The sequence below is a fragment of the Drosophila innubila genome, assembly GCF_004354385.1.
Source record: "Drosophila innubila isolate TH190305 chromosome 2L unlocalized genomic scaffold, UK_Dinn_1.0 5_B_2L, whole genome shotgun sequence".
Classification (NCBI taxonomy): domain Eukaryota; kingdom Metazoa; phylum Arthropoda; class Insecta; order Diptera; family Drosophilidae; genus Drosophila; species Drosophila innubila.
Genome location: NW_022995373.1, coordinates 344,718 through 357,868, shown reverse-complemented (window position 1 = coordinate 357,868; position 13,151 = coordinate 344,718). Strand labels below are relative to the sequence as shown.

The 13,151-nt window shown below is 37.8% G+C and overlaps 1 pseudogene; it reads right to left on the bottom strand.

Moving 5' to 3' along the window:
- Positions 1–743: 743 nt before the first annotated feature.
- Positions 744–8,106, bottom strand: LOC117782598 (annotated as a pseudogene).
- Between the last annotated feature and the right edge of the window lie 5,045 nt (positions 8,107–13,151).

Below are 13,151 nucleotides of genomic sequence, written 5' to 3'. Positions count from 1 at the left end.
TATCATACAGCGCCCATAGGAACAATTGGTCGAAAATCAAGTTTAAGTATGAAAAACTTTTTTGTTTTATAAGATATCGTAAACAAACTGATACAATAAGAATATAACTAGGTTTTATATATCTAGTCCAAAGTTGGTTCAAATCGGAGCACTCTATCATATAGCTGTCATAAGACCGATCGGGCAAAAATCAAGTCTTAGTATGAAAATCTTTTATGTTTTATGAGACATCGTAACCAATCCGATAGAATATACATTTAAGTTAACTAAATATTTTTTAATTTTTTCCATTATTAGTTTTTGTCATAGTAAGTACGGGATCTCCGACAGTCGAGTATTCTCGACTGTAGCACCGGCCCACTAGTTTATTTTTCTTTTTTATTCTCACTTTAATTTTTTCTTCATATTTTTCTTTTTTTACTGTATATGTTTTTCTATTATTACTTTATTAATTTTTTTTTTTACTTTTCATATTTTTATTTTTATTTTTTTCACTTTTGTTTTATTTTTTTTGCACTTAGAACTAGTTAAAGGATGCATTTTCCTTGCAAAGTGGGCGCCAGTTAAGTCGTGGCAAACCATGGGCGCCTGACTGATATTACCTGAACATCATGGAATCCTTTAAGTTCATTGTTTAAGCAATATTTCAGTTGTAATTAAGATCCCTTCAATAAATCATTCGAAGTATTTTAGTTCAAACGTTATAATAATGTTTGTTTAATTGTAGTCAAATACAAAGTAGTCTAATTGAATCGCCGGTCCAAGGAGTTCTGTCTTCGTCGGCAGGCTCTGATTCCCACGAAGTCTTTAGAGGCGTCGTCAGCGGCGCTGGCGTCGACGTCGGTATGCCAACGCTGCAATTTGACCGCCTGGCCGTCGCATGCAGTTGCCGTGGTTTCGCTGAGTCGACGCTGCACACGCCTGCCCCAAACTGCTGATCGCCAAAGTGCTGAGAAGTTACCGGATATTTCCAACGAACCGCTGACGTTGTTGTTGCAGCAGCGAATTTTGGCTGGCATAGGGGGCGGGGGAAAAAAGAGCGTCAGTCAGTGTTAACTTATATATATTTAAAGAAATAACAGTGATATTTGAATATTTACTATCTATTTTTTATTTTCATTTATATTTTAAAAACGGATGACCGTCTACAGACGGTCTTACGGGTTAAAAAAAGTACAGGGGTCTATTAAGTTTGTTTTAAAGAATATGTGCGTAATAGGCAGAAGGAGGGGAGGCAGACCTCATCAAGTATATATATTCTTGATCAGGATCAACAGCCGAGTCGATCTAGCCCTGTCCGTCTGTCTGTCCGTCTGTTTGAACTTGTCGATTTCAGATACTATATGTGCTAGAGACTTCAAATTTGGAATGCAGGCTTGTGAATACCATACGCAGGTCAAGTTTGTTTCCAATTTTGGATGCCACGCCCCCTTCGCCCACAAATTGCACAAATTTATTTACAGGCGCAATTTATGACATAGCACTCTCTAACTGAACAATCAGTTGAGAAGTATGCGTATTATACGACCCTAAAAATTTCAAAGCGATTGACCCATAATTAGAGAACTTATTTCGAAATTACATTTAATTCAATAATTACATTTGCATGGCAAATCGAACGTGCGAGCGAGACAGCATATATACGTTTGTATGCAAGGCGCGCACAAAGACAGTACGAAATAGTACCCATTTTTTTTTGGTTACCGATATCACGTAATGAAAATGTTAATGTATAATTTGTGAACGTACAAATATACAATTTGATTAAAATATAATCCCACAAAAAAACCTCTACACGAGGTAAAAGTCTAGTGACGAAAGCAATTTCTAACCCCAAAATTTCTGATATCCAATTTTGTGACGAACGAAATTTAGTTTAATCTAACATTTTTAAATAAACTTGGCAGGATATACAAGTCTAACTTATATGCATATTCTATTAGTTTGGTTAAAATATTTCATTAAACAAAAAAGTTTTTCATACTAAGACTTAATATTGGACCGATCGGTCCTATGCCAGCTATATGATATAGTGGTCCGATTTGAACCAACTTTGGTCAGGATATATAAAACCAAGTTAAGTGCATATTGTTTTAGTTTGGTTGAGATATCTCATAAAACCAAAAAGTTTTTCGTACTAAAACGTGATTTTCACCGATAGAAAATGTATTTATTCACTTAACAGGTGTATCTTCCAACCCTCAACCAAAATTTATGTTTCATATACCAAAAAACGCGATTGTACGTATTACAACATATTAAAATTAAATAAAATTAACAGAAATCGTTAGAGCCGTTTTGTCAGAAATCGCCAAAATGTAAGCTAAAAAACTTTATTTCACCTGTAAAATGTTACGTGAGTACTTTAGAATAGTACTTTAAGGGTTCGCCTAAAAGCCCTCAAACACACCTTTCCAATGATATATAGGACATATCTGTAGCTGCTATGGTTTGGAAACTGTTTCAATTCTAGCGGGATTTAGCGTTTTCCCGCTAAACTAGCGGTTTTTTTAAAAAGTCGTAGAACAAACATTTCTAGATTTTCGAAAAGGAATAAGTCCCCATCATTAGATTTAAGCTTCTTTAGCGCTTTGATGCAAACAGACATACAAACTGTTGAGGTTTCAATTCTAGCGGGATTTAGCGTTTTCCCGCTAAGCTAGCGTCTTTTTAAAAAAGTCGTAGAACAAACATTTCTAGATTTTCGAAAAGGAATAAGTCCCCATCATTACATTTAAGCTTCTTTAGCGCTTTGATGCAAACAGACAAACAGACAAACAAACTGACTTTTCATTTCATTTTAAGAAGTCCACTAAAATTTTTAAATTTATTTATCTTTTGAACCAGTTATCGGATTTGGGTGATTGAGGTATCAATCGACTCGTATTTTGTAGTAAAATTTTTAATATAAAATTTTAACAAAAGACCCAACAGCCCCATTAGCTGCAACCATTTAAATTTTTCCCCTCCAACTCACACCCCCGTATCTCATGACCCAGGTTCGCTAGAAAAAGTTTTAGTATGCCATTTTGTAAGTTAGAACTAAACCTTTCGATCGGTATATAATTCGATCTGATCGGACAGTCGTAGCAACTTTTCCAACTTAGCTGTATATATAGTTAGTCGCCTTTCGCACCCTTCGTGCTGCTTTCGTCACTAACGCGAACTGCCGTCCGCAGTGATTGTGTTAATATATAAGTATGTATTGTTGCACGGCAAAATTCCTATTGTCGTCACAATTTTTAATATAGTCGGGCAGAATCTGATAGCTATGCATGAAATTGCATGAGAGAAAAAGCGATCATTTTGCAGCACTACTTTTGCATCTTTGCCGAGCACTGAAAGCTGCAAAACAATAATTTTAATAACTTATATTTCCGATTTCTCACACATATATACAATAAGTATCTGCTTATTATCATTGTAAAAAAAAACTTTACATTTTCTTTTATTATCATTGTCTCTGATTTCAAATTTCGCGCGCACTGCAGCAGCCTTTGGCAGGCTCGAATGAGTTGTGTGAGAGGGAGAGGCTGAGAGAGGAAAATGGGTGCTGCCAGAATGCAGGCTGAGCAAAGTTGTAGTTTTTGGCTACTCTTGACACACTCTACATCGATTGCAAGCGATTACGATTACGACTTGCGATTTACCAATTTATCAATTTCTAATTAATTTTAAATACGTTTAATATAATACCGAGTGATTTATTAGTTCAGTGGGGCATTAATAACGTAGTCTGCAGTGATAAACACAGTGATTTAAGAAAACCGAAAGTTGTTCATAGTTTCGCTTGTGTAATTTATATACCCTGAGCCCATTGAAAATGGGCAACAATCAACTTTTATAAAAGAGTACATGGGCTCAGGTTATCCTACTGTTGAGCGTGCTTTACTGTAGCCGCACTTCACCACGAGCGAAGCGAGCCGGGGGCGGAGCCCCCTTGTTTTCTAAAGTACTCAGGTAACATTTTACATGTATTTTATCTTATATGTTTTTTAGCTTACATTTTGGCGATTTCTGACAAAACGGCTCTAACGATTTCTGTTACATTTTAATACGTACGTATTCTACGTCCGTACGTATTTTACGTTTTTTGGTATATGAAACATGAATTTTGGCTCAGGGGTTTGAAAGATATTACCTGTTTACTTTATATACACATATATCTATCGGTCGAAAATCACGCTTTAGTAGGAAAAACTTTTTGGTTTTATGAGATATCTCAACCAAACAGATACAATAAGCATTTTACTTGGTTTTATATATCCTGACCAAAGTTGGTTCAAATCGGACCACTATATCATATAGCTGTCATAGGACCGATCGGGCGAAAATCAAGTCTTAGTATAAAAAACTTTTATGTTTTTTGAGATAGTTATATATAGTGATTACTAACTCAAAAAGAACTTTAGAAGCAAGAAATGACTAAACTTATCGTTATGAGTCGCGTGCGATACTCCCTTGTGATGCAAGCGAACGGCCATATTTTTCACGCTCTAGCCGACAAGACCGTCTGTAACATATAACTACTTATAAAATAAATATCAACTTGATTGAATGACTATTTCGATTTTGCCTGTTAGAGGGCTTAGGTTCCGCTCCTTATTGCACCTGGGTTTAACACATCATGCACTACTTAGGTTCCAAACTCGCCAGCTTACCAAACACTGCTATATGTAAATCCAAATAACATTTTTAGACCCCGAACTTAAAAAAAGTACAGGGGTCTATTGGGTTTGTTTTAACGAATATGTGCGTAATTAAAAAATTGCATATCCAAATTATAAGAACAATTTAAAAGCTAGTGACACCAAACTTGGTATGTAGATTCCTCTATATTGCAGGCGGATCAAGCTTGTTTCTTTTTTCGATCGGACTACTATATCATATAGTGCCTATAGAAACAATCGGTCGAAAATCAACTTTTAGTATGAAAAACTTTTTTGTTTTATGAGATATAATAACCAAACTTATGGAATATGCATTTAAGTTAGTCTTATACATCCTTACCGAAGTTGGTTCATATCGGACTGAGCCGGGGGTTGGCGAGCGAAGCGAGCAGGGGCGGAACCTCCTAGCTTGATGTAATTTTGAAGATCGACGGAGCCTCTAAAAAACACGTCTATTTTCACTCACAGTCAGTCAATATCATTTTAGGTGTATATTTGCCTTTTGCACATTTTGACCGATTTTCGTCACTAGCGCTAACTGCCGTCCGCAGTGGTATAGGTAATATTTGTAGAAAATTTCAACTGCTTAGCTTTACTTTTAGAGCTTTTGACAATATTTATACCGTCCAATTTCCAAGTCATCAAATCTTTTAAGTCTTTACATTAAGAGTTTATGCCGTCAAAATCGAAATATCGCCCATGGTGCTTTGCAGAAACTATTAAGCAACTTAACGTGCATTTTTCGTTCAGCTAATTTCAAGAAACTGTGTCAATCAATGTGTTGTCTAAAAATTACGTTTTATTAAATGTCTTTTGCGTGTGACCATATGGTCACGCTAACAAAATTTGGGTTAAGCATAATTATAGATCTGCCATATGTGCTTTTTAAGCAAAGTGCCAAAAACGGACAAAATGATGAACTACATCTAATTCTTAATTGCTTATAATCGTTCAACAAAACTCAGATTCAACGCCTTTACTTCTATCGATAATGTTTATAAATTATTAAAAATTAACATAATTTTCAGTATATAAATCAACCCAGTTTAATGAATATGGGTATTAATAGTTTCGTGTATACATATTTTACCATTGCGTTGATCCTGGTTTGTCGCTGTAACTGGCATAAAGTGTCCTACCTTTCAACCTTGTAAGAAAGCTTGTGTTGGAGAGAGCATTTGCATCTACGTAGAGGATGATGTGGTTTGTTTTGTTGTAGGTTTCTTTATAGTCGATGATGTTATAGATTTCCTTGTTGAAGGTGAAGTCTGCGTTGCTGTAGGCTTTGGACTAGTAGTTGAAGGTATCGGCATTGTAGGCTGCGGTGTTGTAGATTGTGCTGTTGTAGGTTTTGGGATTATGGTTGGGGGTCTTGTATGTGTTGATGTTGTTGGATCAGGTGGTGGCGGATCCGTGATGCTGGATCCGGTGGTGGTGGCTCTGGTGATGTTGGATCTGGTGGGGGTGGCGGTGGCGGTGGAGGCTCAAGTGAAATAGGAGATGGTGTTGGTGTATGAGTAGATTTTGTATGTAGAGTGAGTTTTGTAGGGATAGTAGTTTTTGTATAATCAGTTGGTTTTGTATGTTGAGTAGCTTTTGTATGGTGAGTAGTTTTTGTATGGTGAGTAGATTTTGTATGGTGAGTAGGTTTTGTATAGTGAGTTGATTTTGTGTGGTAAGTAGGATTTGTAGTATGAGTCGATTTTGTTTGGTGAGTAGGCTTTGTATGGCGGTGTGGCGAGTAGGATTTGTATGACGAGTAGGTCTATGTGGTTTCCTGGTGTGCTGGGTAGGTGTAGGTCTAGGTGTTCTCCTCGGGTGGAAAGTAGGTTGAGGTGGTCTTCTTGTGTGATGAGTCGGTCTAGGTATAGGCTTTCTGGTCAGTCTGGGTCTTATGGTCGGTCTGGGTCTTATGGTCGGTCTAGGACTAGGTCTAGGCCTCCTCGTTGGTCTTAGCTTAGGCTTAGGTTTAGGTCTGGGCTTTAGTTAAGGTTTGGGCTTTGGTTTAGGTCTAGGTCTTGGCCTAGGTCTCCTTGTCGGTTGCCATTCTAATTGTGTTTGTTCTGTTAGTGATTCTCCCAGAATTTTCTTTTTATTTTAGATCGACGTTAGTCGGAAATTAATTTTTTGACCAGTTTTTAAAATAATTTCATTAATATTCTCACAAGCACATTTACTTTGCAAACACACTTCAATAGGACCGCATTTGGGATTGCAAGTATAAATTTTTCTTCGGCGGCTGGAGGTTTAATATTTTTCCCAATGCACCTGACTCATTAATAACAACCTCTGGATTGAGATTGGAATTGGTAACGACATGTGGATGTGGATGAGTTGTAATCGTTCCACTGGCATTGTAAATGACAGCTTCCTTCTGGACATGATAGCGTCGATAGACATAAAGAAAGCCAAGTATAATGGCAGTCATTAGTGCAAGAAGTATAAAGATCAAAGTACTCAGTAGGCTGGCATCATAATCATGAGGGTTTCTACTTGGATTGGTCTCGCCAGATGCAAATCCTGCCAAGTTCAGCTGAGGTGAATGCTCCTGCGACCCTGTATTATTTCTGGAGCTGGTACACCAGCAGCTGCGGCTGTGTGCAAGTTCTCTAGGAGAGCATTGCTGGACTCATGCAGTATAATCTTGGGGGTGTGCGAGCCCTCCTGAACAGGCTGTTTGATCAGTATGACCTCGGGCAGAGGACTCGGCGAGGCCTGATCAAGGCTACCCTCCGGCATGCTCCCAATTCGCTTGGCAATGTTATTAATATTGTGTGTGAGATTTGCCATTGTCGAGTTGATGGTCTCAAGCACGACATGGCTGACATTTAAAGCACCCACATGATCCTGTCGAATACACTCTCCGGTCTGAGGGTGACACAATCTCTCAGCGCATCCGCATCTTTCGGCACATGACGCCATGAGTTCCCGGTGGACAGGGCTGTTCGCAGCTGGAAGCAATCGTTACTCATGACTGAAATGATTAAATTAGAAATCGTTTACATTACTCACAACTGGCCGGCCCAGCCGGCAATGCAATGACACACTCCGGTCTTATTGTCGCAAACAGCATCATTTCGACATTGGCACGGATTCTTACAGTCCAATCCCCAACGATCATGATCACAGCCTGCAATGACCTTGAACTATCAGATGAGGTTATCATTTTTTTAAGGCGAACTACTAACGCTGGGTGCAGTGTTTGCCGGTGTAACCTTCCTCGCAACTGCAAATATCGGGCATAAGGCAGCTGCCACGCCCACAGCCACGGCGGAAAATGGGCTTGCAGCTGGCTTGACTGTCAGAAAGATTGCCCTCATAGCCTTGACAGCAAAATCGAACTGTGCGCGACTTGTTCAGTTTCTAAAAGAACAAAAGCAAGAAATGGGAATTGAGATGTGATGAAAAACATAAAGAGAAACATTACTGTGCGCATTTAAATTGATAAGTTGTAAAACTGCTTACATAAATGGTGGTCCATTTAAAAATTGGAATTTAATATTGCTATAAAAACTAGTCGGCCGTTGCTACAGTCGAGCATACTCGACTGTCGGAGATCACGTACTTACTATCCAAAAGCAGCCACTTCTAAAAATTAAATAATATTTTAGATAAACTTAAATTCTTTTACATAAGGCCTACATAAGTTTGTCGCCGCTTGAATTAACTTCCGATATAATTAAAAATTTTATCGGTAGCCAGGGAACACCACAAGGAGGATATTACACTTGTAAACTTGTATTTAAACACGGTAAACTCAAACACTGCAGAAGAAAAATTATTACTATCAGCATAATTTCGACCACAGGAACAAAGACTATCATTCTCGATTAGTTCATTTTTTATGAAAATAAGAATGCCTCTGTTTGGCCGAGTTCCGTTAGACAATGATTCACAATCTAGACGGATTATAAGAGAGAAGAATGAAGCAATAATTTATCTGAGCAACTATCATTAAAGTGACAATGCAAGCTCTGGGTATTTTGAAACAATGCATTAAATGTATTGCTGTCGAAAAGACAGTTATAGTGGGTACTTCATAATTTGGTGCTTCGCTGACTTTGAAGCTCTTGCTCTACTGGTGAATGAGGACTAGACTTTGGAGGAATGAATCCCCCATTAATGAAAAGGCCTGCAGCACTAGTGGCTCTTCTGCAGGCTACGTAAAGGGCCTCACGAATCATCCTTGAAGTTGTATGAACTACCACTTTACTGTAAGTTGCTCCTTGGCTTTTATGAATAGTTATACCTTCTGCAGGAATAATTGGAAATTGATTACGGTCGATGTTTATTTTCTGGTTTGAATGAAACTCTTTGTGGTTTTCTGAATTGGGGTCCAAGAAGGCTCTAGAGGATGGGGGCACTTGGCTCGAGCGTTAATTCCAACACTTTCATCTATGAATTGTACCCAAAGAACTTGAGGAGTATTGGATGAATTAAAACTTATATCCATAAGAATTCCGGAGGCACCATTTACTAAACCATCTGCTGTATCTATGCTGACCGTAATCATATGCTTGGCAGTGGTTTTCAAAATAAGAGACGTACATTACTCTTGAGTTTTGAACGTCTGAAAATTTTTGACTGCCTCCAGGTGCCTATTTTTAACTTCTGTGGTAAGATGTGAAGCCTTTATAATATCAAGAGCAGTGGAAATGTGTTGAGCATTTGTTTAATTTTGCCGCGTTAAAAACAGAAGTATCTTGATTACAATAAAACAAATGAATTGCATCATTTGGTAACTGGCTTTCTTCGCAAGTTCGAGATGCTAACAAAGAGATGTGATCAGACGATATATGACCGGATGCCATGTTATTTAATGCTATTGCAAAAGCTTGGTCATCTCGCTGTCGCATTATCTCTGTGAGCTTAAAAAAACTTAAAGTTTCACAAAGACGACCCATATATTGCAATGTATGGGTCATGCAACGCTGAATTGGGCTTGAAAATCCATCGATCTCCAACAGGACTTAGCTGTCTAAGATCACCGAAAACTATAACAGATATCCCTACGAATGGTAGGTCCCTGTTATTTAAAATTTGTTTTAGGCGAATCCAAATGGGAAAACATTTTGGCACCGACCACTGAAATTTCGTCAATTATTAAAACTTTAAGATCCATAAATCTGAAACGGAGGGTGTTCAAAAGGTCATCTCCAATATTTTTAAAGAAGGACCCAGATTGATTCACTGGAAGTGAAAACATAGAATAAAGGGTAGAACCCCCGATTCCGAAAGCTGCTTTTCCTGTGGGAGCACATAGAAGAATATTGGCAGTATTTGAGTTACACCCTGGTCTGCGTAGATATATTTTAGAAAGGGACTGAAAAAGTGCTTAAATTAACCTACTTTTGCCAACACCTGCTCCGCCTCCCTTTAATTCGTGGAAAACAATATTATGGTGGGCATTATGAAGAGCATGAGTTAAATAAGTTTTTTGCTTTAAATTTAAAGATCGAACAATGTTCTCAGGAGATATTAGTGGCGGAAGCTTTACTATTCGCATAGTATCATCCGAATCTTCATTTTCGTCATTTTGATTGTTATTGCCATTTATATTTAAAACATTTAATTGAGAACTGCTCTTCCTCGGTGTTGCCCTCACTCTCTATGACCCTTCTAAGCACGTCTTCTAAATCTTCTAATATATTATAATTCCTAAAGTTAAACCTAATAGTCTCCTCATTTTCTGTAAAAACTTCCTCACAATTTTTCTGAACTAGCTCTATTTCGTAGAGCAATCCGACTACAAATATGTCATTTGAATCTGCAGACATATTTTAGAGTTGCTCTTTAGACTTGAGCATTCTAACTCTATGCTCCGGTATTAAAGTGTTAATATACACTTCTGCGTTGCTAGTCTCAGATAATCGCGTACCTAAACAGCGATAGGCGGCTTCCTGATCTGAAATTTCAGTACCGGTAATGAATTTGTGACCAATATAATGCAGTTTTTGCCTGATGGATAGATTGCCATACTTAATCTCTTCGATGGCATCACGCATCAGTTTAGAAATGCCCCGTTGGGATTTGTTTATATAATTAATTATATAATATGCATATTGATCCAATATGAATTGTATATCAATATTGGCTCGCAGCATTTCAAGAATTTGTTTATTATATGCGTTAACATTTATTGCTGCAAGACTTCTCTTCAATTTGTGGCTTTTTCAAAACAGATCTAATGGCATATATTTAGTTCTCGTAAGTAAGGTTCACTTGATCGTGAGATAAAATATTTTCGAATATGCTCAAGTGATTTATGGTGTCCGAGTCGAATGACAAAATTAAGAAATTCTGAATCTTTTTTAAATTTTCACGGTGAAGAGAAATTTGAGGAGTTTCTTTAGGCAGTGGCCTTAAAATTTCTGTTTGGGGCATTGGAAAATAAGGAATACCAAAGCGACAAATAGAGTTTCCTCTCACTTCACGTCTACATGAGTGCCCGTGCTTGTGCTTGTGGTAACGAATCGATCAATGAAGTCTATTACTGGAGAAATAGATGCATCATTTTCGAAATCTACTTGAGGGGCATCTTTCAGCCAAAACATTCCGTGGATGTGAGGTGAACCTCTCTGTTGAAACTCAGCTCGCCAGTAGTACATAACAACATAATGTTCTCAAGCAGAGTTTCTTGACCCCCAGCTCCTCCATTTCAACATACTCTTTAGGATGAAACGGCTGCTGAAATTCTTGATCGAGTTCCTCTAATAACTCAACGTCTGCTTGAGAAACTACAAAGGGAACAGTGTCAGAAGTATAAGTTGAAATCCACTGCTGATTAATAACTACATTGTGCTTCATATAAATTTCAGTATTTATTAAATGCCTTATGGCATCTGTAACCTTTAGGGGTCTAGTTTCAGTCATATAATCATGCCTTTATTCCATTCTTCGTTTGAGGTGGAGCTGTATTACCTCTGATTCATTGAAAGCTCGTGGAAGGGATGTCACGATATTGCCAACTGGAATAGGAACGTTGACTACAGCTCCTTTAATTGCACTCTGGCGACCAACACCTAAAGATTTTATTACCATTAATGGAAGTCGTGGCGAAATAGGTCTTTCTTCTAAAAGGATTAAGACACGGGGGCAAACCGGGGAAATCTAAGTGTAATTGCAAATTTTGGTATCTTCCAAAATCAATGTTACGGAGACATGTACTGCACAACTGAAGTTTGTTGTCATCAGAAAGAAGATCACTAGAATGACTTAAAAGAGAAGCATTACTTTCAACGAAAGCTCGAGAAATTTTTGTAACTTGATTTGGAAACCACAGGCCTTTGCAACAAAGACAAACTTGGTTTGCCACCAATTTTACATTAATATTAAATTCACGTATTTTAACCTCCAATTGGGTTATGACGTCGTCCTGAGAATTATTCGCACGATTCTCTCTCATACGGTCAGCATTACGTTGGTTTTCTGCTTCCCTGTTTTGACTGATGCTCCTATTTTGGCTAACTCTCTGACTAATCGTCTAATGGCGTTAGCAATTGCTTGTCGCTGTAACAATCGAGCACTTTGTCGTCGTGCACTGTTAACAGCTTGATCGACAATCCTCCTCGTAGAATTATCTCTAGCTTGAGATCTAGAAATTCTATCTCTCTCTCTTTCTAAAATGCGAGTCTCAGGATCCGAACGACTAATTGCTCGAATTGTGTGTTGCGTATCTGTTCATTGTTTCTGTGTATATTGTTTTGACGTCGTGTGGATCTTCTCAATTTATCGGACAACCTTTCCCTCTGCCTAATCTCACCGTTTGCACGTCTCTGTCTCCTATTCTGTGTATTGTTCTGCTGCTCAGTTGCCCGTACGTTCGTATTCCGTCTTCGGTTTGATCTACGAAGTCTATCGGCCACCCTTTCCGTCTCCCAAATCTCACCGTTTGTACGTCTCTGTCTAATACTCTGTGTATTTTTCTTCCGAATGCCAATTTTCACTTATTTTTTATTAATTCAAATTTTTATTTAAAATTTTTAGATTAAACTGAATTTTGTTCGTCACAAAATAGGACATCAGAAATTTTGGGGCTAGAAAATGCTTTTGCTTTTGACATTGTAACTTTATCATTAATGAAGGCAACTAGTAAAATATATAAATTTAGTTGTTGAACGTATTTCATATTTAAAAATTTTTTTTTCTTTAATTATAAAGAAAAACTAGGGGGCTCCGCCCCCTGCTCGCTTTGCTCGCGTTGCTACAGTCGAGCATACTCTACTGTCGGAGACCACGTACTTACTATGAAAAAATAAGTTTTTCATACTACGACTTGGTGGTTGCCCGATCGGTCCTATGACAGCTATATGATATAGTGGTCCGATAAAAACTTACTTCGGTCAGGAATTTTAAAACTAACTTAAATGCATATGCTATCAATTTGGTTAAAATATCTCGATAAATAAAAGAGTTTTTTATACTAAAACCAAATTTTTCCCCGATCGGTCCTATGACAGCTATATGGTATAGTGGTCCGAT